Source organism: Schistocerca piceifrons, chromosome 5 (genome assembly GCF_021461385.2).
Source record: "Schistocerca piceifrons isolate TAMUIC-IGC-003096 chromosome 5, iqSchPice1.1, whole genome shotgun sequence".
Lineage (NCBI taxonomy): Eukaryota > Metazoa > Arthropoda > Insecta > Orthoptera > Acrididae > Schistocerca > Schistocerca piceifrons.
This window is the reverse complement of record NC_060142.1, coordinates 259416066-259425538: the sequence shown is the minus strand read 5'-3', so window position 1 is coordinate 259425538 and position 9473 is coordinate 259416066. Positions and strand designations below refer to the sequence as shown.

Sequence of the window (9473 nt, the reverse complement as noted above, 5' to 3'; positions counted from 1 at the left end):
CCCGACCGAGACTCGAACTCGGAACCTTCGCCTTTCGCGGGCAAGTGCTCTACCAACAGAGCTACCCAAGCACGACTCACGCCCCGTCCTCACAGCTTTACTTCTGCCAGTACCTCGTCTCCTACCTTCCAAAGACGAGGTACTGGCAGAAGTAAAGCTGTGAGGACGGGGCGTGAGTCGTGCTTGGGTAGCTCAGTTGGTAGAGCACTTGCCCGCGAAAGGCAAAGGTCCCGATTTCGAGTCTCGGTCCGGCACACAGTTTTAATCTGCCAGGAAGTTTCATATCAGCGCACACTCCGCTGCAGAGTGAAAATCTCATTCTGGAAACATCCCCCAGGCTGTGGCTAAGCCATGTCTCCGCAATATCCTTTCTTTCAGGAGTGCTAGTTCTGCAAGGTTCGCAGGAGAGCTTCTGTTAAGTTTGGAAGGTAGGAGACGAGGTACTGGCAGAAGTAAAGCTGTGAGGACGGGGCGTGAGTTGTGCTTGGGTAGCTCAGTTGGTAGAGCACTTGCCCGCGAAAGGCAAAGGTCCCGAGTTCGAGTCTCGGCCCAGCACACGGGTTTAATCTGCTAGGAAGTTTCACATCAGCGCACACACCGCTGCAGAGTGAAAATCTCATTCTGGAAAATTTTAGAATGCTTTCTATAACTGGTGCACAGCGATCGGTATTAAATGCTAAAAATAAAAAACAGATCGCGTTTTCAGGTTTTTTGTTTGTTAGCAAACGATTTCGGCCCATTCCTCAGATCATCTTCAGACTTTTCACCGCCATTGTGGCTGCCGGTGGCGGCACACGGAGCAAGATCCTTAGAAGAAAGGTTGTCATAAATTTACTTCTAAGGATTTCGTTCCGCCTGCCACCGCCAGCAGCAACAATGGCGATGAAAAGCCTGAAGATGGTCTGAGGAATGGGCCGAAGCCGGTTGCTAAGAAATAGAATATCGGCAAACGCGATCGAGACTCTTTTCATTTGATTTTTAACATTGGTGGCAGTTTACATGACGCTTTGTCCCTAGGGGTGACGGGGGACAGGAAGGTGTGGGGGGTGGGGGGAGGGTGCAGAGACAGTGAAGGCCGTCACATATCACTTCATCTCTGAAGCGCCGAAAACAATTTCTACGAAACTTGCCACATGTATCACTTATTATCTGGAAAACATTATTCCGACAGCAAGACATTCCTAGGATATCTATGGCCGCGGTAGCGGATAAAAGGAGTCACATAACACCATAACTCAGGAACACATGGAACAATTTTAGCCAAATTTGGTATATACACGGATAATTTTTTGAGGAAAAATACTCTGACGGTAAAATATTACTACTGCCTCTTGGGGTTTTCGTGGAGATGAGAAGGGGTGGCAAATAAAATGTGAAAAGATATGTTGGTGTTTCTTTTCTGTATTTAGTTGTTTTGTAATACTTTCAAGACTTGAAGCAGATTGTGTCTCGTATTTTTATTGTTTTACGTGTTACGAGAATGACCACTGCAACGAGCCAATAATTTTGTGAGCGAGTTTCGTAGTCAAAGATCGTGCCACGCATACATTTAACGTACTGTATGGAGTCGCGTCGTGAAAAACAGTGGAAAATCATATTCTTATCAGCGACAGTCCTTTCTCTCGAACCGAAAATCAGTTACTATTGTCAGCATGCCTCAGATTCAATGCACATGGAAAAAAGGTGAAGATATAGAACAGATTATTAAAGCCATCGTCGATTTCATGTTATGGGGAACGTGCCACCACAATTAGGGTTGGTGAATTTGAAGACCAATTTGAACGTCACATACAAAGAAACACGTCATATACATATATGTCAGAAACATATGTGTAAACAACATGTGATAATGCACATACGGGCAAGAAGCTAGTTGTTACTAAATGACAAGCTTGCCTTCAAATCCTGAGTTCACATGGCTGTTGCACCGCAGTTCAGAAGTCAATATCTACCTGTATGCTACTGAAGTATCGTCCAATATGGTTCAAATGGCTCTGAGCACTATGGGACTCAACTGCTGAGGTCATTAGTCCCCTAGAACTTAGAACTAGTTAAACCTAACTAACCTAAGGACATCACAAACATCCATGCCCGAGGCAGGATTCGAACCTGCGACCGTAGCGGTCTTGCGGTTCCAGACTGCAGCGCCTTTAACCGCACGGCCACTTCGGCCGGCTATCGTCCAATAAATTGAACAGACTGCACTATATGCCAATTAAGAAACCCAATACGGGAGGAGTGTAAAATCAGATTGTCGGTGCTATCATCATACATCTCATGGTGTTTTAATATTTTACTTGTGTTGCGAAGTTTCTTTTGGTCACCACATCTTCGTTACTTTATAACTGCTTGACTCCGTCGTTCAGAGTTTGCTTGACGATTGATTTCCGATGTAGGCGTAATTTTATGATCTTCTGAGGATGGCAGATTAATTTCTCGAAACTACTCAAGAAGTTAATAACAATTTGTTCAGCTGGCGACTGTTTATTTCTACTCTTGAAACGTGCTTCGCGGCTGCTAATAGACTGAGTATATATCTGCTCCTGTATATATCTTACAAAGGATTGTCTGATTTCGGAATCTTTGTTTCATCCTGAAGTAATGCAGCCCGTGTCTCCAGGCTTTTTCCAAGTGTACTTTCTCCTCTTGTGGTCCTTTAACAATGTATTTGCTAGGCAAAATTTATTTAGGAACCCAAGTAGCCTTTCTTGTCTCTCATTCCTGCTACTGAACTCATATTCTTCCATAACTCTTGTGGTGTCACCGCCAGACACCACACTTGCTAGGTGGTAGCCTTTAAATCGGCCGCGGTCCGTTAGTATACGTCGGACCCGCGTGTCGCCACTGTCAGTGATTGCAGACCGAGCGCCGCCACACAGCAGGTCTAGAAAGTCTTCCTAGCACTCTCCCCAGTTGTACAGCCGACTTTGTTAGCGATGGTTCACTGACAACTTACGCTCTCATTTGCCGAGACGATAGTTAGCATAGCCTTCAGCTACGTCATTTGCTACGACCTAGTAAGGCGCCATTATCATTTGCTGTTTATCTTGTGATGCATGTACCGTAGACCGATGTTCACCAATTATGGATTAAAGTTAAGTATTCCAGCAGCTACGTACTTAATTTGCTAGTCTCAATTACTTTACCGGTTCCAGACCTCACGCCAGCCTGCGTGAGCTTAAACGCATGCCTTTCGGCTTCCTCCTAGTGGCTTGGCTGTCGTGCCAAGTCACAACTACTCTGACTTCAATTCCTTACCTAGCATTCCAGTTACCCAGGATTATAAGATTTTCATCTCCGTTTCAGTGCTTAGGTACCAGATTATTGACTCATATACTCTGTTTTTTCATCATCTGACTGTGACATCGTAATGCGTAACTGATCTCTTGTTTTTTGTGTTGATTTACTGTCAGCTTTGATGCCTTATCTTCCGATTTATAGCGAACGCTACTTGTGTTGATAGTACTGTATACTCATCTGAGCAGAAATCCGTATATTCTTCCAGTTTCCCTTCACTTATTCCGACCATATCTAGATTTAGCGCTTGCAATTTTCTTTTCAGATTTTCTAGATTTCTTACATCGTTACATCATTCGGACTTTTGACATTCCAGTCATTGAATGTTATCCTTTCGTTGGTTATTCAATCTTTTCTGATGGTAGTATCGCAGTTGGTAGCCGCCTCCTGGTTATCCTAATGGAGGACTAAGCCGAATATTTTGTCAGATTGGAGATCATCGGCACATATTTCCAATGACAGACCATATTTCTGGTGGATTCTCTTCATGTGTCTTTAATGTTGTGGTTTCCATTACCTTTCGCATATACTGATGATCATTGTTGATTCTTCCTTCTTATAGTGGCAGTTTCCCAATCCAAGGACAAGAGGATGCCCCTGAAACTCTGTCCGCTACTTCGCCCTGCTTCAAGAGGTCGTTATCAGAACGAACGTTATCGGTATGCATGCAATAGCATGCGTCATGCGTACATAATATGTTTCAAAAAGCCACGCTTAAAAGCGGGGTTCTCTGGTGTCCATGCTTCGGATTCTGTTGTTGAACAGAACCCAGTCAGTGATTCAAAGATGGCTGTGCCCAGAAAATGGCTATTTTGAATATCGTTGAAAATTTCCTTGTTATTTGTATCCATTTCCAAGATACAGAGGTACAAAGTTATCCTACTTTACAAGATACCAACAAAGACATGAGATTTTCTTTCAACTGCATTTTTCCTCAAAAGCACAGAAGACTGAGATTAATGTTACATGGCTCGCGTTGTGCTCTCATCACAACGATACAAAGACTTCCTCCACAATGTAGATCTGAAAAAAAAGTGTACACTACGAAACCTTTTGCTGAATGAGGCAGCTGCTTGCTAAATACGATCACGAATCAGGAACATGTAAACAAAATGTTTACTGTCACTCTGCTACTCATTTGATAACATAGCCTGAGCAGCATTATTCGAGTATATCTCGCCAGGTCGTCAAATAAAGAAACACATTACTTGTGTTACACAACAGGCACATAGAAAGGAGAGGTATGAGACGAAATATAAATAATAAATGAACGCAACAAATTGTTCAAATTTTAACGGTATATTCTCTAGGCGTTTATCTGGAAGAGAAAATTTCTTGTTTTCGAAATCTTTATCCGTTATCGAGAAACACCAGAAAGGCTTGTTGTCTGGTTACCAAAATCCAGCGGCGGTTTTCGAGAAGGCTATGCACAGCAAATGGCTGTAATTTTTACTATGTATTTCTACGGTCCCGATCTCGAACAACTTTGAAAATTTCTTTCATATCTTTATATGTTCCCGAGATACAGAGGTTCAAAGTTAACCTATTTCTACATGTACAATACGCATGTAAAATCCGCTGTGGGGCGAAAACGTAATTTATAAAGTGACGTAGCACGGAGAAATATGCTGTAAACTGTCCCCGTTATGTTCTGAAAACCCCATATTGTAGTACTGAAGCACAAGCAAAATTTTTTGAACGAAAAATCCTGCCTGAGGCGTAAAATTAGTTTTGCGTTTTTTCTGTTTCACGGAAGTAAACTATTTAAATCTTACTGTCCAATGCATCTGTTTTCGTATGAGCTACACGCCCTACAGCAGCAGGAAGAAGAAGGGAACAGCGGAAAAATGCTCCTATCGGAGCACAAAAAATGCGGGTATGTTTCTCTTTATTTATAAGATGTGGAGGGGCTCAACACCCCTACCGGCATTATGGCCAAAATAAAAGGTCTACTGTCATCTCTGCATAAGGGTTAGTGTTCGCTAAATGAGACCTCGCAGGATGTGGATACTGCGATGTTTGCTTACGTCTGGGTGAGATTAACCATTAATACGAGCTCATCTGGAGATATTTCCAGAATGAGATTTTCACTCTGCAGCGGAGTGTGCGCTGAAATGAAACTTCCTGGCAGATTAAAACTGTGTGCCAGACCGAGACTCGAACTCGGGACCTTTGCCTTTCGCGGGCAGGTGCTCTACCAACTGAGCTACCGAAGCACGACTCACGCCCGCTACTCACAGCTTTACTTCTGCCAGTATCTCGTCTCCTACCTTCCAAACTTTACAGAAGCTCTCCTGCGAAGTAAATCTGTGAGTACCGGGAGTGAGTCATGCTTCGGTAGCTCAGTTGGTAGAGCACCTGCCCGCGAAAGGCAAAGGTCCCGAGTTCGAGTCTCGGTCGGGTACACAGTTTTAATCTGCCAGGAAGTTTCACCTGAGATAGATTGGGTCGAAAACTGAACGAAGGGTAGCGGTTTGAAGGGCAGAGAAAAAAGGCAAGAGCTAAGGGAAAAAAACCTGTGCGATATTAGGGTCGGATAGTAAGAGCAGTAGCTGGTTTCTTGCTGCCTACGACAGGTTTTGCAAGGCTAGGTTCTGTTAGTAGTGGACATCATGCCTCATTACCGTCGCAGAGCCACAGCGCAGTAGATTGCTTTGAACCCTCTGCTGCGCCGGCCGTCGGTGACTTGGCACAGCATCATCAGGCTGAAGTTGAAGGGCGGCAGCTGGTTGTTGGATGCCGTCTCCTGTACACTGCATGGCGCGGATTTTTTTGTAGCTGCTCGTCGAGCACCTCTGATGGCTTCGCGAACTACGCGGCTGATTCGTCTGAGAGCTGTAGGCCGTTCTCTCGCACTTGGTCCATGTACGCTGCCTTCTTATCCTCTTCTGCCTCCGCGCTGGTCACCCCCGTGGCTTTCGGCGTCGTTGCCGTTGCTGTTTGGCGACGGATGTCTTCCTGGCGCCCTTCTCCTGCGGCGCTGCTGGACCTGTCGCAGGGGCAGGCACCCTTACGCTCTTCCGCGTGGGTACAGGAGCATTCGGAGGGGTTTGCGCCCTTTCTCCTGCAGGCTGTTGCCTCAAGCCCTCCTCCTCCTCTGTAGCCAGGGCGGCTGCGAATGCAGCCCTCTCTGCTACCATGACGTCTCTGAGAGCGGCTCTGCGGCTTCACGACGGTGCAGAAGTCGATGCCGCTGTTCTTCTCAGGGGTGCGAGATGCATCCGTCCGCCCGCCTATGGGTGGTGGTCCCCGCGGCTAACGGGGCAGCTGTCCCTCGGCTGAGCCGTGATGATCTGCGGCCCTCGTCGTCGCCCTCGTCTTCTTTCCCGCTGGGCCGGTGCGGCAGCGGCCACCACACCGCCTTCGGCACGCCTGTGGCTTGGAAAAGCGGAGCAGCTACGGTCCACCACAACGGGCGCAAGTCGGTAGGATCGCTCTGCCGCGGTTGTAGGCGCGGCTGTCGTGCTCGCCAGGGCATTCCATGCATTGCTCTGCGTTGCGGTAATACTTGGTGATATGGCCCTCTCTCTGGCACTTGAAGCACTGGAGCTGAGAGTCCATGCCGCACGGGGGAGCTCCTACCGTAACAGGAAACCCCAGCAGCTTCCGCAAAGCCAAGGTGTCGCCAACGACGTCGTCGGCCGTTTGCACGATAACGGCATACGAAATGATAATTAAATGGACATCCTAGCTGCGAACAGGCGTTGATGTACTTCATTGGGGACATGTTGAAAATGTGTGCTCCGACCGGGACTTGAACCCTGGATATCCTGCTTGCATGGCGGACGCTCTATCCATCTGAGCCACCGCGGGCACAGAGGATAGTGCGTCTGCAGGGACTTATCCCTTGCACGCTTCCCGTGATATCCACATTCCCAACATGTCCACACCACTACATTTGTAGTGCGCCTAATACATGTTTGCCCATCATACTCATTAGTCATTCGAACTCGTACGGGACTTGGTAGATTATCTGCCACGAGTAATGAGTATGATGTGCAAACATCTATTAGGCGCACTACAAATGTAGTGGTGTGGACATGTTGGGAATGTGGATCTCACTGGGAGCGTGCAAGGGATAAGTCCCTGCAGACGCACTATCCTCTGTGCCTGCGGTGGCTCAGATGGATAGAGCGTCTGCCATGTAAGCGGGAGATCCCGGGTTCGAGTCCCGGTCGGGGCACACATTTTCAACATGTTCCAATGAATTACATCAACGCCTGTTTGCAGCTAGGGTGTCCATTTAATTATCATTTCATTTCTAGCAAAGCTGCATGGTCATCCACGGTAACTGTTCTTTCGGGAACAGATACTACCGTCATATATAACGGCATACCGAAACTGGCTTGCAGTGGTGCTTCTCGGACCGCTGTTTCATAGCAACACGGAGGCAGCCCCCGTAGGAGCGCCTTGCTCGTGTTCATTCTTCCGAGGAAAGAAGTCTTCTCACTCACCGGTGGCGCGTCGACGATATGGGTGGCCACAGCGCTCTTCATCGTTCTCTGGTCGGCCATGTTCGCTGCCAAAACGCAGATCAGCGAGTCCTAATAGACAGACTCGTAGACCACCCCGTTCTTATTGCAGCTCGTCATTAACTCGAACAGGACTTTTTTTCTTAATATGTAAAAACCAGCCAACTGGTTGCATAGCTTTTCTATCTACCTTGACCAGGTTTCGTCACCTCTAAGGGTGACTTCATCAGCAGGTAAGGTAATTACCTAAAATGAATAAGTCAGATGAAACATCTTATCTAATAAAAGTTTACATTAATGTAAACGAGTGTAAAACAAATAGTACTTACATGAGGAACATATCGTCGAAGTTAACGAGATAAGATATTTAATCTTACATATTCATTTTAGGTAATTACCTTACCTTCTGATGAAGTCACCCTTAGAGGTGACGAAACCTGGTCAAGGTATATAGAAAATCTATGCAACCCGTTGGCTGATTATTACATATTTTTCAAATTTGTGTATACGGTTGCTGCAAACGTCAGCCATGTTCAAAGTCGAACAGGACTGTCCACCCGACTCTGAATTTGACGTACAAAGGGAAGAGAGGCTGCTACTCCTCTTCTCGATTCTTCTTTGCCTGGTCGGCAGACTCAGTGAGTCGTGCGATCGATGGCCCCTCGTGGCAGCAGGCTTCTTCTACGCAGTCTTCCCTCCCATGCTGTGGTTCGGAGAGCAGGACAATCTGCTTGCGTTGTGAGAACAACTCACAACACTTTGCTCTACGCCGCGGCCACAGCACAGAACTACAATGAAGCACTAAGGAACTGGTGTAGGAATGCGTATCCAAATATGGAGATATATAAAAAGTCAGAATACGGTGCTGCGGTCGGCGACGCCTGTTTAAGACAACAAGAGTCTGCCGCAGTTGTTAGATCGGCTACTGCGGCTACAATGGGAAGTTGTCAAGATTTAAGTGACTTTTGGAACTACCTACAAGAACGTCATTGCAAGATCGTACGGAACCCAAAATACAGACAGTATTTTTCTAATTACTTAGGGAGTGCCTTACGCGACCCTCTACGCAGCTGGATCATCAACAGGTAGGAGAAGATACCCATTGAGTGAGCTGACATGACTAAGTTCGATTCTCGGTGGAACAACATGATATACGTGAAGACGTACCTGGATGAAGAAGCGTAAGGAGAGTAGCGACACACCCTTCTGCATCCTGTATGAAGCAATTTTTTTTTTTTTTCGTTTTCCCCATATACATTACCTCGGTGTAGGAACGTGCCGAGATATTGTTTTCTTTTTCTCAGAGCACGATGCGGTGCTAGATACATTTATTTTTGTTGTGGTATAAAGTAAAACCACATTAAGAATGTATTCAAAACAGCAAATAAAAATAAATAAATAAATAATAATTCTCACAAAAGATTTCCCCTTCCCATCCCTGATTCCTTCACGGACGAAGAGGACACTGCGACCAGGCCTCGGGTTACGACCCCTGATCGCTCTGCCTTCCCCGCCCTCCCCCACCTACTTTAGAAAAAAAAAAAGGTGGGGGGATACGTCTAAAAAAAAGTGAGTCTAGGGGTAGCGTCTTTGATTCATAATCAAAACGTCTTCGGTCCCGGGTTCGATCCCAGCCAGTGCCTAAATTTTGATAAATAATCAGCATTGGCGGCCGAAGACTTCCGGCATAAGAAGTCAGCCTCA

General features: G+C 46.3%; 2 non-coding genes across 2 annotated transcripts; both read left to right on the top strand.

Moving 5' to 3' along the window:
• Positions 1-481: 481 nt before the first annotated feature.
• On the top strand, positions 482-556 carry Trnas-cga. Its single transcript has one exon. It is a non-coding gene; the product is annotated as a tRNA-Ser (tRNA).
• Positions 557-7405: 6849 nt separating this feature from the next.
• Trnat-ugu lies at positions 7406-7480 on the top strand. The gene has a single exon. It is a non-coding gene; the product is annotated as a tRNA-Thr (tRNA).
• The last annotated feature ends 1993 nt before the right edge of the window (positions 7481-9473 follow it).